Source organism: Stylophora pistillata, chromosome 5 (genome assembly GCF_964205215.1).
Source record: "Stylophora pistillata chromosome 5, jaStyPist1.2, whole genome shotgun sequence".
Lineage (NCBI taxonomy): Eukaryota > Metazoa > Cnidaria > Anthozoa > Scleractinia > Pocilloporidae > Stylophora > Stylophora pistillata.
The window spans coordinates 11,705,668-11,726,444 of NC_142523.1; the positions used below are offsets into that span (position 1 = coordinate 11,705,668).

Below are 20,777 nucleotides of genomic sequence, written 5' to 3' on the forward strand. Positions count from 1 at the left end.
TTTAGTGGCAGCGGAAGGCTGGGGAGAGAATGCAATTTGTACCGAGGGGGTGAGTGACGGTCAAAAGTAAGGAGAGGGGCTGGGGTTGGTGGGGGAACATCTTACTCTGACTCCAAATCAAACACGACGTCGGATAAACGATCAGGAGCTTGTAATCTTAACTCGCCCCAACATGACGCCTGCACAGCAGGCTAGGCTTTGTTTTGTTTACTAACAAGTTTTTACAAGTTTATTAGGTCTTCCAAAACAATTACTTACAATAAACACCGACTGCAAATAGCGAGCCAATCTAGGCGGGCGATGTTAAGGACAAACAAACACGAATTAGTAATTGAAGGCGTTAAAAAAGTCGATTTTGAATACATTGTTTGTCAAAAGAGGGAAAAAAAATGATAAAAAGTGAAGACAAACATTATAATTTATGATTGGATTGTAATTAAGATGCCTTTTTTATTTCAGAAATAAGAGTGCTAGTGTCAGCATAACTGTCCAGAGTTTCTAGAGTTTCAAATAGTAATACTTGAATTTTCTTTTTGAACATGTGCATTGGTAGTTTCCGATAGCTTTCGGGAATGCTGTTCAAAATTTTAGCACCAACAATGGAAAAAGAGCTTTTATGATGATTGAGCCAACTGATGATTAATATAGTAGTTACCAGAAGATGATGAGCGAGTATTATACTGATGTATGTCTTGTGTAGAAGTATAGATTACAGATATTTTGAGGTGCAGAGTTAGCTGTTATATCAAACATTAAGATTGATGAAAGTTTGAAGTAGAGCATTGAGATTGGCAGAATGTTAGATTGGGCGAAATATGGAATCGCATGCGTTCTGAAAGTCAGAAAATTGATGAGGCGGACGGCTCTCTTTTGGAGTATAAGAATTTTTTTCTAAATGAGATTTGGAAGCTCGGCCCCAGGAAATGAGGCCGTAAGATATATAGGGGAGAAATTAATGAATTTTTAATACTTAGAAGTGTTTTTAAAGGGAAAAAGTGTCTTAGTCTCGAAATAATTCCAATATTTCTGCTGATTTTTGGAGAAATATATTTAATGTGGTTTCCAGGATAAATGTTGGTCAATTATTACCCCTAAGTATTTAACATTATCCTTACGTTCAAGATCAAAGAACGTTTTAGCGCGGCCATCATAGGCCTTTACGCAAATGTTAAAATTAATGCATTTTTGATATGGATAAAAAATTATATAGTTCGTTTTCTTAATATTTAAGGAGAGTTTATTTGCGATTAACCAGACGACAACTTTAATTAGTTCACAGTTGACGATAGTTTCGAGGGATTTTAGGTTTTTATCAGCGCATAAAAAGGTTAGTGTCATCAGTAAAAAGGTAAAAGGTTAATTTGTCTGGGGCCATGTAGATATCATTTACATAAATAAGAAATAGTAGGGGCCAAGTACACTCCCCTGAAGAACGCCACAAAGGGTACTTTCCTTTCTAGATCATGACGTGGGGACCTACTTGAGTGGGGTCTGGATTCTAGGAGAACCAGTCGTTTACTATACCCCGGATGCCGTAGTGGGATAGTTTATGAAGGAGGATAGAGTGATTCACAATATCAAATGCTTTTTGAATGTCAATAAATACACCATAGGAGAACATTCCCTTGTCCGTGTTTCATTGAATTTTGTTCACAATATCCAGGATTGCATGCTCGGTTGAGCGCTGTTTTCGGAAACCGTACTGAGACTCGTAAAATAAGCAATGTTTGCTAAACAAGGCCTTTAGGCGGTTGAACATAATTTTCTCAAAGAGTCTAGTAAAGACCGAAAGATGGTCTTAAAATAAGTGAGGAGAATTCGCTACCTTTCTATAATCAAAAAATGGATGGATATTCTAGTCTTCTCGGATAAGGACGAATAAACCGTAGGCCCCGTCTCCTGCAAGGTTAGGGGTAGGAGAGGTTAATTTCCCACGCACGAGATTACTGTGTGGTGGATGTCCTCCCCTGGGTTGGTATGGGTGGGAATTGGCCATGAAAAGCCCCTGGGGAGTGGTCAAGTTACGTATCTATGTATGTATGTATGTAACTGATATAGGACGATAGTTTCCAGGTTCGGCTTCATCCCCATCCTTAAATATTGGAATAATCTTAGCATGCTTAAGTTTGGAGGGGAAGATACCCCTTTGAACCGAGTTGTTTATTAGAGTTGCCAGAGCGGGGGCTGATATAATAATTATGGTGTGAGCATTTAAGATATATAGGGAGCCCGTTATATAAAACAGCCCGTTCAGTCCTTCACAATCAATTCTGAACCTTCTTTTGTTGAAATGAATTTCAGTATGAACACGACTAATCATTAAAGGACATGTGGCACTGTCCATAACAACATCCGAGTGTTCTTTGCTGCGTCCGAGATGACTGACAGTCGTAAATGTATTCTGGTTGTAGAGAAGGATCATAGGATTTCCCTTCGACCTTCTGTAAACAGAGCATTTTTCTCATCTAATCTCAGTATGATAAAACCTCTAATACTAGTCCAAGATTCTTGTAGAGTTCTTGGAGAACTCTCCAAGCGGCCATTTTTATAAACAGACAACTGCGACACGAAATTCGGAAAGCATTTGGGAAAGATAGGACAAGCTCGGATAAGACTTTTGGATCATGAACAAGCTTATGAAATCAAGTTCACAGAAAAATTAAGCTTTCAAAATAACACTACTGCAAACATATGATTGACCGGGAAAGTAAGAGTTGCATAATTATTCTCATTCCAACGCGCGCTCAGTTAACAACCCCGAAAGTTATAATTGTGTTCTCTCTCTGGAGCTGTGTATGGTCAAGTCCAGTTTTTAAAACATGTTTGTTTTTGTTCTCGTTCAACAAACTACAACTAATGGACAATTATTTTATGACTTCACTCTGACGAAGACGATTAAATGGCCGCTATTAATAACTATTTTGTGCCAATTCATTTCAGTTTTAGTAGCCTTTTCAAAGATCTCATAAATATCAGTAATTTAGAATTGAGTAAAATTGATCAAAATGCAAAAATTGATTTATATGGAGATTTTCATCGCTTCAACATAATTAGTGTCATTTTGAATGGTTGCGTTCAACTGCTGCATACACTGAGAGAGGGGTGCAGTTTGTACATGTAATCACATGATTTCGACTGCAATTTGGAATAAATAAGCACGAGTGAATTTTTTCAAAGACTAACAAAATTGCAAGTGCTTATTTATTCCAAATTGCACGAGAAAATCATGTGATTATCTATTAATAATGTACATGAAAAAAACGAGGTAGCTTCTCATAACTACGCAGAAAAAAAGCGCGCGCATCACGTGCAAAAAGAATGTATTCAAACCCTGCAAGTGACATTGACCTTGATATTGACCTAGACATTGACATTGACCAATCAGAATGTCTGGTTTCTTTCTTTCTTTGCACTGAATTAACTCTCTTCTGCACTGAATTAACTGAAAACTGCATTAATCTTAACCAATCAGAACTGAGAAATTGTTTCATGTATATTATTAGATCTGAAATCATACACGTTTTATCAAAATCAACGAAAGCGCAGCGCAAGTCCATTTGAGATCACAAGTAAGTGAATGAAGAGTTTTGGGGAGATCACATGGTTTCCAGGGGGAACAGAGGGGTGATCCGTCTTCGCCAACAGAGTATAAAGAGAAGAGTGACCTCGGCAAGCCATGTCTTAATTTCACCAAATATCAACGGAATGAATCAATTTATGGTGAAATAGTAATGAAAGAATAAAATAATCCCCTGAAGGAGAAAAATTGTAAAGCAAATTCTAATATCGTTATTGGAGGAGAATAAACAGGTGTCGGCAGAACATCACGCAAAATAGTATTGCCTGGAAACGAAATGGCGTTCTCTTTTTCGAAGTTTTTCAGAACTAATCCTCATAGACAGGCATTTCAAATTCCAGAGGCACCCTGCACTTTAGGGTTTCGAAAACCCAAGCTTTCATAGAGCTCTGAAGATTAAAGGAAGCCTGGACCACAAGAAAAGGTGACAGAAGCTTAACACTTTTTGGGTAACCAAATCAATTATCATACAGCTTGTCAACTAAAGTTCTCCCCAATGGTATGGATAAATTATCATACAGCTTGTCAACTATTTTTTTACATCATTCATACCCCAAATGACACGTTAGTGTGACCTCCCCCCCCCCCCGCACTTCTTATGACTTTGCTGGATATTTTCCTTACTGCTTGTCTGATTAAGTGCCGAACATACAGTTTGGCAGGTTCTTATCTGCGTACAGTAAAAAGTGTCCCTTAAAGAAACTTTCAACGTGCTCGCGATAAACAAAAATTGAAAAAAAAACCACAATCATCTCAATTAAAATAACACTTTTAATGATCCCCTTCGTTGAGAAGCTCTAAATCTACAGTCATCAAACAATCCAACGAAAAACAAGGAATGAAAACAAAATTCGATTACAACTACGTTGGTGCTAACTGCGATTCCCTCTAAAAACCAACTAAAAATCAGGCTGAAACTGTCCAGGTAAATTGCGCCTGATGGAGAAAACAAAGGAAATGAGCATTGCAGAGCAAACAACGGTAACAATTATAGATAGCGAAGAGAATATGAAGTACGTATGATGCACGATCCTCGCAGTAGAGAGCGCTATTTATGCAATAGCGAAAATCAGACCTGAAAAAAATCAGCCCTGTACGGGATTCGAACCACTGACCTCTGCGATACTAGTGCAGCGCTTTACAAATACGTGCATCATACGTATCTATAACCGCAGTTCAAAATATATGAACTTCATATCAGAATATGAGGTGAAAGAACTTATCCCTAAAACATACACCTCTTCCAATAAAAACGTTTTTAAATCCAACTTTAGTACTCGTTCTTGCGGCGCGACTAATTTGAGAACAACAGCTGATTGGCTAACGGTTCTACGGTGAAATATACTGTGTGATGTTTGGAAACCTGCCGTTTGTGGTTTGTGGTGTTCTATATATTTAGCCTTGTATCCCATACACTCCCATCAGTGACCAAGACAGAATTTCTCCTTACAACATTAGAACTATATCAAGCAGACAAGTAATGAGAATAAAGGAAAAAATCAATTAAGGATCATGAGTTGATCCAACAACAAATTCTCCAAACTAACATCATAAGAATTGTATGGCAGACAGTAAGGAGAATAACTAATTAGATCAAACTAACATCATAAGAATTGTATGGCAGAAAGTAAGGAGAATTACTGATTAGATCTTGGGAGTTCATGGGATACATGTCACTTTGTTCAAACTTCAGTTTAAGTGAAAGTTCTCTTTACCTTATATATTTCACTTGGATATACAGTTGTCATCATTGCATCGTCCGCTGGTACCACAACCCCAAGCAAGGCAATAGTCATGCCTGTAGCTACAATCGCATCCAGGACCCAGCGACTCGCAGTGAGGGCAAATGCTGGCTGAAATAGGAACACAGAAACAAATAATTGATATGGAGATAAAAGTCTTCGTAATTTGTTTGTTAATTATATTGATTTACTGAATGACTGACCGCTGACTGACTGACTCACTGTCTGAATGATTGATTGGCTGACTGACAAGCTGACTAACTGATATTGATTGATTAATGACGAGATTCATCGATTGATTGATTGAACCACAGCAGTCACAGCAGCCATCCGATTAAGGAGCCGAAGATAATTTTCAAAACATACGAGCAAACTTCCTGAGGCGCAGGAAAAACGGAAGTGAAGAATTCATGACTGGTTTTAGCTTTTCACCTCATTGGTGAGGTAAGTTTTATAGACAAATCGCCGATTGTAGAAAATCAAGACTAACAAATTAAAGCTAGGTAGAGTCTGCACAACTTACGTTCACCACGTTTCCAAACAGATCCGTCCATTGGAATTTCATTTAACTCTGAAAAATCATACGTAGGTAGGAGAATAAATAGTGAATAAATAATGAAAGAGAGTGGGGTTCAATTTGATGCGAAATCAGACGCAGCGTGGGTCGATTTGAAATCACAAGTACTTTAATGAAGGATTTTGGAGGATCACATGGTTTTCAGGTGAACCAGAGAAGTGATCCGTCTTCGCCAACAGAGTTTAAAGAGGGGGGCTATAGAAAATTGACTTCCAATCAACTGCCAATAAGAAAGGATCATAAGAGTAAAAAAAGAACGAGGGGGAGGAATTTTATCGTGACACAACCAAAATCTTCTAATCTCCTCTTAGGCGCAAAATAAAGAACCGTCCCTTCGTTTATCTTTTGGAACACAATTACCCTTGATAGGAATTTTTCCCGCTTGCCAAGTTTCGCTCTACTTAAAATACTCGACTAGAATGGGTTCAATTCACATCAACGGACTGATTTACCTGAGATATCCCTTTCAGTTTGCTTCGAAAAGCTTCTTATTTCATCTTAAAAACGGAAAATCAAAATCAGTGGAATCAAAAGGCAATCATTTTTATCTCAAACCATTCATGATGCATGTGTAGTAACAGTGTGATATATGAAGAGTATAACACACTTTTAGGAACTATGCGTCGATCAATTCTAAACTTCAAAACCGCCTCCCGGTTAGCTCAATGGATAGAGCGCTGGACTGTTGTGCGGGAGGTCGAGGGTTCGAGCCCCGGCCGGACCAACACTCAGGGTCTTAAAATAATTGAGAAGAATTTGCTGCCTTTCTATAACATCAAGAAATGGTTAGATATTCTAGTCTTCTCGGATAGGGACGAATAAATGGAGGTCCCGTCTCCTGCAGGGTTGGGGTAGGAGACGTTAATTTCCCACACACGAGATTACTGTGTGATGGATGTCCTCCCCTGGGGTGGGATGGGTGGGAGGGTGGACTAGCACGAATGGTTCCTATGTTCCTTTCTAGTCCTTCCCCACTGCAAAAACTTAATGCAGTGAAAATGGACTAAATTAAAATTAAATTTAAATCTCCCCTCTCCTACCCAGGAAATTCCTAAGCATTTACATTTTTGAAGATTGGCTCGTTTAAATTCCCCAGCGCTCTTCAGGCCAAAATTGCTTTAAATGCCCCAACCAATGATTTTATGTGAAACCACCGAATGCTGTAGAAATTAGAAAAGTTACATATTAGTTGTTGATACTGCTGTTTTGTTTTTGGCTTGTTGCTCACTCAAGGACCATTACAATATTTAATTTTTTTGGAAATTTTACGAAGGCTGGCTTAAGACACCTCAGGAATAGTTTTCTACCTGTAAATGATAACAAATCAAATCAAATCCCAGCAACTGAAAAAAAAAATTACAATAAAATAATTTGTTCTTAGCCGTTTTTTGAAGGTAAGTTAGATCTACTTCGAAAACTTACACCATCGAAATGGTGGTGGCCAATCGATTTATTTTCTTTGGATCGATTTATGAGCGCGCGCAAAATGTCTCAACTCACAAAAAAATTTACAAACAAGTCAAGGCAATCATTTCCATCTCAACAAATTCATGCATGTCTGGTAACTGTGTGATAAATGAAGAGTATTAGGAATCATTTTGTGCGCCTAATCATGTAAAGAAAAAAAGGCGCAGAAACCGCTGCGATTGTGTGCGTGCGCGCACACAAAATGTCTCAACTCAAAAGAAAAAACACAATCATGACATTAAGAGAAATTATTTGATCGTCGCTAACGTTATTTCGAGACAATTTTAACATCTAAGTCAAAATACAAACTAAGAAAATAGATAAGAGTGGTGAGTTTTTCCTCTTCTTCAACTAACTTGAAGCGCGCCAAAATGGTCTCAGCCTATGTTAGCTAAATATCAGTAGGATAAAGAAAACGAAGAGCAGAAATGCAGGCTTTACTTTTTTCTTCGGATTTTAACAAAGTTCGAAAAAAGTTAAAAGGTTCCAAATAGTTTGGCACACTATGAAGGTTTTGAAGATACAATTTTGACTAGAACGCACTGAAAACTGACAAAACTTGAACACAATTAGAACTGGTTTTGTGAACCTGGTTTTCCTAATGGACTTCGGGCAATTGTTATGCTAATTTCTTAGATTGCTTGGGTCAGGTCTTTATCTATGATCCATGTAAAACGCGAGGGTGATTTTTTGGGCTAATTTTTCCGTCATAAAGAGTCGACTTATACACAGATAAATATGGTGATACTTTAACGATAAATGTAGAGCATGGCAATCAATGAAATAATCAGTGTCTAATCATGAACTAGCTCTTTGTCAGTGACAAGTTTGCAAAATTAATATTGGAGAAGGGTACATTACTTCATACAACAGTTACTGCGAAACCATCATACTGCAAAATATGGCGACTGCTACACTCAACCAGACCTCTATGTGCAAGAAAATCCTGGAACCACTCATAAAAACAAGCAGTAAAGGTCTGAAAAATTTAAACCTTGCATATGTTGTTGTTTTGTGAAATATTGCTTTCTACATGCATTGTGCCTTAGCCTAAGAGTAATGGTAAAATGTACAGGTGCCATCTTTGTCTGTCAGTGGGTTGAATCTATTGGGTGAACACCAGAAAAATAATAATATTGATACAAGTAAAATGAGGGTTTCGTATAGGTATGCTGTGGTTCAGTTTCATCCTTAGTTTAATTATTTTACTTTTAATAAAGGCCAAATTGATGGTGACACATCATCTCATCATAACTTACACTCTAGGAGCTACATTTTATCTTTCTTTACACAAAATGCATTTTCATTCGTATCATTGACAAAACCAAAGGAAAATTATGCTTACACCAAGGAAAAAAAATAATCACAACATTTACCTTTTTATAACTAGTGCACAATTTGCCAAGAAAATGTTTACAATGGAGCTTACCACCTCATTGGCACTTCTGTTTACTTTGCTTTGCTGCTGGTTGTCATCCATGCCTGTATGTATGAAATTAAGTAAGGGTGAAAAGATTAGTATTTTCTTTGCAAAGATAGTTGCAGCAAGTGTCTCCACTAACATATGGATCACCAAAGGCTCACAATGAAAGCAACCAAGACCAAGTTCTTGCTAACACATGTAGGAGCAATAATTGCCAATAATAGGCAATAGTCTGTACTGAATTAAGTACTCAATTGTGCACGAATTAGTATTTATTTCATTTCAATATTTGAAACACATAGTTGAAAAAGTATGCAAAGTGTGGTAACATATATATATTGTCATATTCTTTATGATTTAGTTCAAAGGGCTTTATTCTAAATAGATCAAAAGAAAGCAAGTGGCATACCTCAGCCACTGATTTAAATGGAAAAGCACATATTAATAAGTGAAGAGTAATTTTGCTGCAAATCTGTCCTCTTCTGGGCGAGCAAAGAGAATGATTTAATGCATTTTAACCCAACTGTTTCTTGCTGGAGAGCATGGGAGAGAGCACCCTATCCTTTATAAAAGATACCAGATCTTCATCACACGTGTCAACAGTTTGTGAGTTAACTTTCCAGGATATGTGATGTTTGACATCAACCATACCAGAGGTTGAATTTTTGCGTAGTCCCATACAGTTACAATGAATACGTGTCTTCAATTGTATCCATAATAACCATCAATGTAGACAATATGAGATTGCTACATGTAACGTAATAATAATTACGAGGCTGGAAGAAAATCACAAATTTTCTGTCATTGAAACAACGAGACCTGTCTCGTTTTTTAATTATGTATCACCTAGTTTTCCATGTCCCAAGCAAAATAATAATAAAAAAAATCAGCCCTCGACACAGAAGGATTCAATGAATCCTGGTTAGTAGTTACTCGGACGCTTTATCATGCAGCCACACGAAATCAACAGTATTTTAAGCCCGAAACTTGAACGCGATCTTTGAAGAATGGTTGTAATATTTAAATTTAACAAAAATACTAGCATGAAGTGCTGAAACCTTACCTTAACGAGCTAGTTCCGACAGAAAAGCCCAGCTTCGATCACCAACGCACTCCAAACTTGAAAACACTGTCCGGCTGCCGGACATAAGAGACACAGCGAAACTAATAAGGGAATCGAAGCCACGAGGCAACGTCAATTTCTCGTCTTCCTAAGCTTTCCAACGTATCGAAGAAAATTTCGCCAATAATTCGCACTTAAAAACGCAACCAAAATCTTAATCTTACAACAATCCGAAATGTCCCAAACGACACCAAGGATCATTCGCTCCGACGAAGGCCTAACGCAGCTTTTATAATCGTAACGGTGGCCAATTTACCATTTCAACTTTGTTGATATATTCAAATTATTTCGTTACCCCCACCCACGCAGCTCCAAACAGTTTCTTTAGAAACTATCAGCCTTTAGACACCGAGAATAGCTCATGAAACAAGGATATCCCGTGAAATTCTTAACCTTCGAGCGCGGAAATCTTAACGATCTTCTTACAATTTTGCATTGCATCCCTCCCCTAGTTGGGAAGTGACAAGCAACAGACATGTTCACAAGGCCTTTTGATTGGAAGAAGTAAAACCGCATTCTATTGGTTATTAGTTGTGAGGACATAACTGCAACGGAAGACTCGACTGCAACGCTAAACATACTCACTTGACTAATATACTTGTAGAACTGAAATGTTCTACCACTAAATCCCACGTGGGATTTGAACTCTTTCTGATATAAATTTCTCTTTTGTTCCAATAAATTTGGAATAATTGGCAATCACGTGAGTGAAAGCGATCGATTATCTGATAATTATGGTGGCCGAGAACTGCCATTAAACATATTCAAATTTATAGAAATTATTTTTGTTATTTTTTTTTAATTTCGATTTATTCCTCCTTTTTCTTTTTAAAATAAAAGCAAGTGAAAGTAAAATGTCAAATAGAAATAAAATGAAACTAAAGATGAATGAAATCAAATCAAAATTAAATACTACCCGGCCGAGCGCTGCCACTAGTTTTTTTTTTTTTCTTTTTTTGCGGTCGGAAAAAAACAAATTTGTTCATGGCCGAACGCTGCCACATGGCCGAGGGCTGCCAAACAAGCCCAGAATGCACTACCATCAAAAAGTTCACGAGAAGCAATTTCTGGGTCGAATAATTCATACCCATGTCATTGTATATCTAGCAGCATGAGTTTTTTGTCTGACTTTTCATAAGAAAAATGGGTTAGACGTTGAGCCTTCTGACCCATAACATCTGTTTCCTCGACACAACAATCACCAGTATTGTTTAAGTACTTGGTAAACTGTCCTTCAATAAACTCCTCCACAGTCACAAATTCTATTTTATCCTCTTCGCCGTAGTATACCCCATTCACACCAAAGCCTAAACATGCTTTAAAGCTGTTTTGTTAAACATGGTTTAACACAACAGCTCCATAGAAGCTTCTCAAATCAATATTTGGTTGACTTCAAATGTGGCACATTGAAAATACAATTTAGCAATTGCTTGAATCTTGTGGAAAATTTAGTTTTTCAGTTCTCTGCTTCTGATTTTTATTCAGTTAAACCTGGTTTAACTAAACAAGTTTTCTGGTGTGAATGGGTTAGTAGATCTTTCTATACCTTAGGACCTCTCCAAATGCATCAATAGCATGTTTTTCAATGACTTTTTGTTTCAACTGGCGAGCAGTAATTCCTTGCAAGAAGATGCATCTGAACCGCCTTTTGGGTGTGTTGTTGGACAGTTTGCCCAATGTCATTTTTTCCCTTCACAGCATCAGGAAGGTATCTTTTAATTACCCAGGTAGTCCCCTTGAGCTGTGGGTGCTTTGTGGTTGCTTTGTATGCAATGCGAAACCCACCGTGAGCAAACGGCTTTTTTTCTTCATTGAATTCGACAGTTATTATTATACAGCTCCTTTCCTTTAATTACTTTATGCGTTGTATCTCCTGCATCACGCTTCTTCCCTCTTTTCGCAGTCACTTTCTCTTTTAACTTTTTCCACGCGGCATCCGCCATACTAAAATCTTGAAAGGCATCCTACAAAGAATTCTGGGTCTGTTTGGCAGCCCTCGGCCATGTGGCAGCGTTCGGCCACGAACAAATTTTCTGACCGCACAAAAAAAAAAAAAAAAAAAAAAAAAAAAAAAAACTAGTGGCAGCGCTCGGCCGGGTAGTATTTAATTTTGATTTGATTCCATTTATCTTTGGTTTCATTTTATTTCTATTTTACATTTTATTCTCACTTGCCTCTATTTGAAAAGGAAAAATGAGAAATAAATTGAAATTTAAAAAAATAGCAAAAATAATTCCTATAAATTTGAATATCTTTAATGGCAGGTGTAGGCCACCATAGATAATTGCTTAAAGTTTTAAAAATAGAGGCATTGTAATAGACATCACGAGATGATCATGTGTCGTTGATTTGGATAACTTTAGGTTCGCCTTCGCGTTTCTGCCGAAGATTATGGAACTTGACAACTTTTCTTCTGTCTATTGAGAATTTGGAAGCTCGACTCATCAGGGCCCTAAACTTCTAAGGCGGTAAGTTCCATCAATTCTTATAATGTCTCAAAAAAATCTGCAAGAACGCCAGGGCGATTTTGGCAAAATACTTTCCATTGTTTAAAACAGTGGTCCTTTATGTTTGTCTGTTCAAACTTCGAATATTAAAACTGACAGATTCATCCTTTCAAAAAATCCCATATTTCGTTCTTTGTCAATTTAAAGGGCAAAAGCTGATTTTTTTTTTAAAAAAATAGACTGGGGAAAAGTAGAATTCGAGCTGTTTTGCTCTTAATCAAATGTGACCGGGCACAGGATTTCGTACACTAACGCTTTTTCGTTAAACGGTTGAAAATAAACGGTTTGTAAACGGATAATAAACGGGTAGTAAGAGTGTTTAAACGGTCTGCATATTTATTGAAACGGATAGTCCAAAGCGTTAAACGGTAGAGCAAAGTCCAAAAACGGATTCCGTCAACCGTTAAAGGGCTGAGAAAAAAAAAATAAACGGATGGCTTAAAACGTTAAACGGTTTAACAAGATCTATTAATGGATAGCCTAAAACGTAAAACGGATGGACAAAAACCTTGAACGGATCAGGAGGGCTAAAGAAGAGCGGGATAAGCCATGCACGTAACTAACAGAAACCGTTGCGAACAATTATACGAATAATATTGTTCTTGCGGAACACTGACGTTTCACGCTAATATTACATTCGACTGACACCAGTAGAAAACGAAGTGAAATTAAATTACTAGCCTGCAATTAAGCTATCCACTGGCGAGTAAAGCGAGACGAGAGCGAGTCTCGCACTGGAGAGCTCGCAATGCGTTTGAAAATTTGCATAAAATATAAGCAGGGGAAGCAATCTGTCAATCATGCCATGCGGACTGAACATTCTCGACAAAAAAAAAAATTAGAATTGAGAAGGAAAGTCATTTCTTTTTCATGTTCCTACATTGTTTCTTTTTCGTATTGACCGAAATGAAATCGCACTATCAAGTGAAATACCTTAAGAAATGGATTATATGTAGGTAAAAGTAGCCGCCGAATTTGTAGATTTCACCGTCGGTTAACTATCGAAACAATTTTGCTTCTGCAACTTTCTTTCGCTCATGTTTCATCTAGCGTTCGATTTCGTAAAGTAATTTGTAATTATAGCTTTTATAAAACCATTTTCGTTTCCTTTCAATCGATGGAAATAAAAGATGAGAAAACCAATGGCCACCGATTCGGTAAATAGTTTTGCCGTACACGCCTATCGAAATAAATTTGCATAAGCATGAAAACAAATCTCGCTCTTCTCGTGTTACTTAACGAATATCATTCTGTTTTCGTAAGGTAATGCGAGCTCTCGTGTCTCAATATCTGAGTGAGAATTCTTCTAATCGAAGACCTTCTCATACCAGAGATTTGCAAACAGTAAGTTGCAGCGAAGACCAACATAGCCGCTCGATCGAAGCGTGATTCATTTTCACCGGGTGCTTCTTGGGAATTTTATACCGTTGCTCTTCAAAAACGTTGAACGGATGCCAGTAACCGTTAAACGGATGGATTTTTTTTAAAACGGATAGGTTAACCGTTTAAACGTTTTGTCGAAAACGTTAAACGGATGAGCAAAGCGTTTAAACGGATGAAGAAAGCATTTAAACGCTTTGATGATCCGTTTTAAACGGATAATAAACGGATAGTAAACAGATTATTCGTTAAACGGTAAAGCGCTAGTGTACGAAATCCTGTGCCCGGTCACAAATATGCTAACTGTTCTCTCGTTGCAACTGACTGCGTTGCAAATATGCAGAAGATTCCATTTTTCGATTCAGTCGAAAAACTGTTGCATCCTCAACACGGTAGAACCCCACTATAGTTAACTCGAACAGGATCCGACTTCCCTTGGATTTGAAGACGGTTAACGCAACAAATCAGTTTTACTTTTCCTTGGCTCAAACTTCGGTCAGAGTAAAACACAGACTGCGGACTGCAGACTGCGGACTGCCCATTTTGTTGAACCAAGTTTCCCAAAAGCGCCCAAACCGATGGTAATACTATGCATCTTACTTTTGTTTACATGTCGGCCATTTTGAATTGTACTTTCGCGAATAGGTCTGGGACCGAGTAACTCTTTCAGCGTTCAAATTCTACATATGGCCTTAGTAATGTTTGGAAGACAAGACAAGCAAAACACGACAGCACAACAACAAGGCTAGTTAACTTGTAGGTATCGAGCATAGTTTGTGAAGGACATTCAATCTTTGTACTCGACTTCAATGTATCAAGAGGTTTGTGAATTGATATTGCAGAAAGGTGACTGGGCTATCCAAACACGAAAAATTATAACATGAAGCGGCCTTTGTGTGTTTCGTGAGTCCTGACATGACATTATTTTACGGGTACAAACACTCTTTATTTCATCCTTAAGACTCCTTTTTAATATTTCACCCTCAGTCTGCATTTTACCCCCGGTCTGCAGTCTGCGGTCTGCAGTCTGCAGTCTGCATTTTACCCCTGGTCTGCAGTCTGCAGTCTGCATTTTACCCTCAGTCTGCATTTTACCCCCGGTCTGCAGTCCGCAGTCTGCGTTTTACACTGACTGCTCAAATTTACCCACTGCAAATAATGTCGTTCGATAAACGTCAAAGTGTCAGATCATAGCTGATTGACACGTCCCATCTTGTAATCGCGATTTTTATGAAAGTGGTAACGTGTATGTGAACAGGACACACCTTGATTAACTATCTAGTTTGAACGATCCTATGCAACAGACTTAATGTACGAAAATTGAGCACCAATGGTATGTTCGAATTCATGATTCTTCATAAATTATCAAAAGGATGATTGAAATTCTAACACGAGTAAAGATAACTTGACCTCCTCTAGCTTGAACCGTTTTTTCGTTTCTTTTGGGAGCTTGAATTACCACAGCTCTACTGCAGATTGGTAACTGGAACAGTAGGTAGACATATGTGTATGAAATCACGCGGTTATTTAATTGATTCATCATTACTGATGTAAGTTACATGCTATGCTGATTCGAGCAAAGAAATTGTAGACAAGATCTCACAAGTGCAAATTTATAAAATTTATTTTATCGGCGCCAATCATGGCGGCCACGTTTAGAGTAGCTCTAGTTTCTATCACTATTTTATCCTGGTTAAGCGCTGTATTTCTAAACCATTTATTATTCTTCGAGGCTACTTTTAAATCAAGGTGGGAAACCCTGCACACTGGTGTTCAACTCAAGAAGAAATGCACTTGTATCGTCAAACATGGTTTTCATCGATCAAGAGTTCCAATGCAGAAGCACACTAAACACGGGTTTGTCTCCTTAGTCATCCCTGGCCACGACCCTCCATTGGACATCACGGTATATGTTGATATTTCGACCAACCCCGGTCCTGCTCAATCTATTATCGCCATTGGTAGCCGGCAGAGAGCCACTCGAGATTTAATTCGGCAACTTGGTTCTCCAATTCGCCAAACAACGACACTACAGTATTCTCGGCGTGAACTGGTGTCGCTCCGGAAAAATTACAGCCTTCAGGAGAGACGGTCAGTTTTATTTAAGAACATTCGAGCGGATGGAATTTTCAAGTACCGAGGGAAACGGTCTGGAAGACTTACTAAAACACAATTAAATACAGGCCGAAGCCAATTTTCTTAAGAAACGAATGATTTTTCCACCTTGAATAATTATTCACAGTCGAACAATCACACTTTACCGGGGCTTTCAGTAATTCCCGTGAGAACAACTACGCGCGTCATCTCCAGTAGTTACACAAGACAAAGAACTGTTAATTGCTATAACTCTTCCACCTTGAATGAATTTTTACGGTTCAATAATCACACTTTACCGAGACTTTCAACAATTCCCGTGAGAGTAACTACGCGTGTCTCCTCCAGCCGTTACACAGAACAAAGAGCCGTCAATTTCAACAATCTGGCTATTATCAAGCCTAAGAGAAACAACGACGCCAGCAAAAACACCTTGCAATTCGTACCGTCAATAGCTGTGTCTAATGTAATGAGTTTGGCGCGAAAAATAGACGAACTTCGTATTTTTTTGAACACCCACAAGTTTGATCTTTGTTGTATAACGGAGACATGGCTGAAAGATTCTATTGATGACAGCGTAGTTGACATTAGTGGCTACAACATTATACGCAAAGATAGGACCCACAGGCTACATGGGGGTGTGGCTCTATATGTAGAAGATTCCATCAAATTCTCAATTCTACGGGACTATGAGTTCCCTGACCCCGAGGGCCCTGAGGTTTTGTGGGCCAAGATCACGCCCAACCGATTGCCTCGGGGTTATAGCTGCCTTATCATTGGTACAGTATACCATCCTCCACCACCTGCCAAAGATGAGCCCCTCCTTGATTACATGATGGATTCTCTCTCTAGGATAGAGAGTGATATCCCTGGCGCAGGTATAATTCTCGCTGGCGACTGGAACAGGGCAAATGTTTCACCAGTTATTAAGCAGTTCCGCCTGACGCAAGTCGTCCATTTTCCAACAAGAGGGAATCGTACACTCGACAAAGTGTTAACTAATCTTACAGAACACTACGAGAAACCTTCTCCATTCCCGCCATTCGGACTATCCGATCATTGTACTGTTGGTTTGTTTCCAAAAATTAGATCGAAGGCCAATATTCCTGCATACAGAACGGTTACTACACGTGCTGTTAACGCTGAGTCCAAACAGGCTTTTGGTCGTTATATGACGGGGGTCGACTGGTCATTAATCGACACTATAGATAGCGTCCAAGAACAGTATGCTCACTTCAGTCACCTAATTCACATAGGGTTAGATTCTATCCTTCCCAAAAAGCGAGTTAAGTTCCACCGAAACGACGCACCATGGATTTCACCCAAACTCAAGGCACTTATAGCACACCGTCAAAGAGCATATTACCAAGACAACAAACCATTGTTCCACTACTACCGGAACAAAGTAAACAGGGAACGGAAGCTCTGCAAACGCTCTTATTACAACACTAAAGTCAGCGTTTTGACCGAAAACAATCCTAAAATGTGGTGGTCCGAATGTAGGCGGTTATGTGGAATGAACAAAACATCTACAAGTGTCGCAAATCAGCTCCTAGCAAGTAAACCAGCTACCTCAATCAACCTTAAGATCTTGGCTAATGAAATCAATACAGCTCTGCTGGAACCTCAAGCTTCGTTTGACCCACTTTTAGATAATATCGAAACTGTGAGCACTGAGGGTTTTAAAAATCCCATTATTTCACTGGAAGCTACCTTCAAATGCCTTAGTACGGTCATCTCCTCCAAAGCTGGGGGCCCAGATAATATCCCAAACTGGGTCTTGCGTGACTTCGCTCCTGAACTCGCTCAACCCCTTCGTTGTATCATCAATTCCTCTATTAGTCAAGGCACTTTACCGGACATTTGGAAATGTGCAAACATCACCCCTCTTCCCAAAACAAAGATAGTTGAGGATGCGGCGAAGGATTTGAGACCTATTTCATTGACGCCAACGTTGTCCAAAATTGCCGAACACTACGTCGTCCATGAACATGTGAAACCAGCACTTCTAAAACGCCTGGAACCCGATCAATTTGGGTGTATTCCAGGATCCTCCACTGCGCACGCATTAATAAATCTGATGCACAATTGGGCGCAAGCAACAGACGGAACGGGGAACACCGTGCGAATCTTTGCGTTGGACTATAGAAAAGCTTTCGATCTGATAGACCACAGCCTCTTGTTATCGAAACTCTCGACCTACAACATTAACCCTTACATCATTAATTGGATAATAGCCTTTCTTAAAGATAGGAAACAAAGGGTCAAACTTGCACATGATTGTCTCTCAGAGTGGGGATCGGTCCGAGCAGGAGTACCGCAGGGAACAAAATTGGGACCGTGGCTATTCTTGGTTATGATAAACGATTTGAAAGTACCATCAGCCAGTGATTGTATAAAATATGTAGATGACACGACAGTGTATGAAATCATAAGCAAGGGTGGTCCTAGCAATGCTCAGTCTATGATAAACGAAGTAGCTACCTGGTCAACACTCAATTCATTTCAACTCCATCCGAAAAAATGTAATGAGCTAAGAGTTTCCTTTGTGCGCTCCCCTCCTTCCTACGATCTGATAGAAATTAATGGCTCTAAGGTTAGTGCCGTTAGTGTCGTAAAATTACTGGGTGTGTATTTTCAAGACAACCTCAAGTGGAACACTCACGTTACTGAGACGATTAAAAAGGCCGCTAAGCGCCTTTACTTTTTAACTCAGTTAAACCGAGCTAAGGTACCATCACATGAATTAGTTAATTTTTATGTTGCTTGTATTCAATCTGTCTTACTTTATGGATGTCAGGTCTACCATTATAGCCTCCTCAATTATTTGAGCTTAGGTTTAGAGCGTGTCCAAAAGAGAGCCTTGAAAATTATATACGGTTATGATAATCATTATAGAGAAGTGCTTCAGATGGCAGAGCTGAAAACCCTAAAGGATCGGAGAGAAGACCTTTGCTTAAAATTCTTTAACAACATCGTCTCCAATCCCTTGGATTGTTTGTACCACTTACTGCCTTTCGATAACCGAGGTCAACTTATGGAGTTACGACAACACAGACCATTTAGAGTTTCCTTTAAAACAAATCGGTTCAGAGATACTTTCATTCCGGCAAGCGCAAGACATTTTAACTAACATTTATTACAATTGTATATGTAAATTAGTTCCCTTTTAGGTTTGATTTTATTGTATAGTTCTATTACATAATTTGTACACCTTTGCAATTCAGCTTCCAGCTGCTATTAAGGTATTCTTCTCAATAAACGTCTAACGTCTAACGTCTAACGTCTAACGTAACGTCTAAAAAGAAATATCAAATTACCGCCTGATACATATCAAATATGATAAATTGGATTAAAAAACGATTCATGTAGTTTGAGGCCGACTATTATATCTGTTGGATCTCAAAACATTTTTCACAGATTATCCATCGATGATTATGGCCTTGATAGGGTCAGTGATGCGGAAATCGAAGAAAGGAACATTGAACCACTGTGTTATATTATGTGACGAGTTAAATTGCTCTTACAAACTTTTTCCTCTCTTTAAGCGTTTTTAGAAATTTCAATTGCCATCTTACGAAATTACTCTATAACTTGATAATTTACAGCATAATTATGCTTTCTGATTTATATTTGCCTTTTTCAATTGTGGGTCTCAGAGAGATTAAGCTTAAAGTTGACCAAAGTTTTTTTATCCAATATTGAAATACCAGGATATTCATTTTGCTTTCATTTACCCAGTCTTTCAAATGCTGGAGGAGTTGGCTTTTATTTTAAGGAGGATCAATTATTCACAACCAGACCTCATCTTACATTTTCAACTGATGATTTTTAGACACTTTGGGTAGAAATGCAAATGGATCTCAACATAACATGTTAATGTGGTGTGATTTACCGGCATCCGCATGGTAACATGCAAAACTTTATGGATTTTCTTAACTCTACTAGCTATTAAAAAGATTGATAGGGCAAATAAATTCTGCATCATCTTAGGAGACTTTAATCTTGACCTGCTTAAACTAGATTCTCCCCCCAATACAGATAATTTCTTAAATACTTGGGCCCTTTAAATATCAACCACATATTTCACAACCTACTCGAATCACTGACCACTCCAAACTTTAATTGACAACATTTTCTTTAATTCTTGGGAACACCTCACCTTAAGTGGGAATATTATTTATGATCTTACCGATCATTTACCTCCTAACAAGGTTAAAATCTACAAAAGAGATTATTCTAATTTTGATAAATCTGCTTTAATTCAAGACATCCATTCAGTTGATTGAGATGGTGTGCTGCAAGCCACTGCTAATCCCGATCCTAATAATATATTTAATTCTTTCTACACCAGCATCTCTGATATAGTTGATGTTCATATCCCTCTTATACAACTCTCTAAACGTGAATTGAGAATGAAATCTAAGCCATGCATAACCCCTGCTTTAGATGCTTTTAAAGGGTCTCAATCAATATAAAAAACAAACTTTTTAAAAAATACATTTCAACTATTTATAAGTCTGCTTATTATCACACTAAATTCAAACTCTATACTGAGAAATAAAATTAATCACCTATGAAAAGTATCTAAAAAATATTATTATAATTACTATTTCTCTACTAATATGACTGATTCTAAGAAAGTCTGGAAGGGGATAAGACAATTTATTAATCTTAAATCCAGATCTGGCTCTACTCCCACTAAATTACTTGTTGAAGATATTGAAATTAATGCTTCAAAGTCTAATTGACAGATACTTTAAACAGTTTTTTTGCTAATATTGGACGTAATCTGACAAAGAAGATTCCTACTGTAAACAAATCGCCTCTACAGTATCTTGCAGTTCCACCCAATGACAGTTTCTTTCTGTTTCCCACACCAGCAGT

General features: G+C 38.2%; 1 protein-coding gene, 1 long non-coding RNA gene and 1 pseudogene across 9 annotated transcripts in view; 2 read left to right on the top strand and 1 right to left on the bottom strand.

The window, feature by feature from the left end:
- The window catches only part of LOC148730293 (uncharacterized), a 141,050-nt gene that overhangs the window by 41,292 nt on the left and 78,981 nt on the right, over positions 1-20,777 (top strand). The gene's annotated exons all lie outside the window — the stretch shown is intronic.
- The window catches only part of LOC148730295 (uncharacterized), a 63,728-nt pseudogene that overhangs the window by 19,153 nt on the left and 23,798 nt on the right, over positions 1-20,777 (top strand).
- On the bottom strand, positions 4,331-10,498 carry LOC148730297 (uncharacterized). Of its 8 annotated transcripts, none has more exons than XR_016001267.1 (6): positions 9,850-10,498; positions 8,740-8,845; positions 6,349-7,056; positions 5,843-5,890; positions 5,293-5,430; positions 4,331-4,513 (listed from the first exon to the last, which is right to left on the bottom strand). It is a non-coding gene; the product is annotated as an uncharacterized LOC148730297 (long non-coding RNA). The 8 variants fall into 8 exon arrangements; XR_016001268.1 differs by having other exon boundaries at positions 8,793-8,845; positions 9,850-10,496; XR_016001264.1 differs by having other exon boundaries at positions 6,349-6,393; positions 9,850-10,476.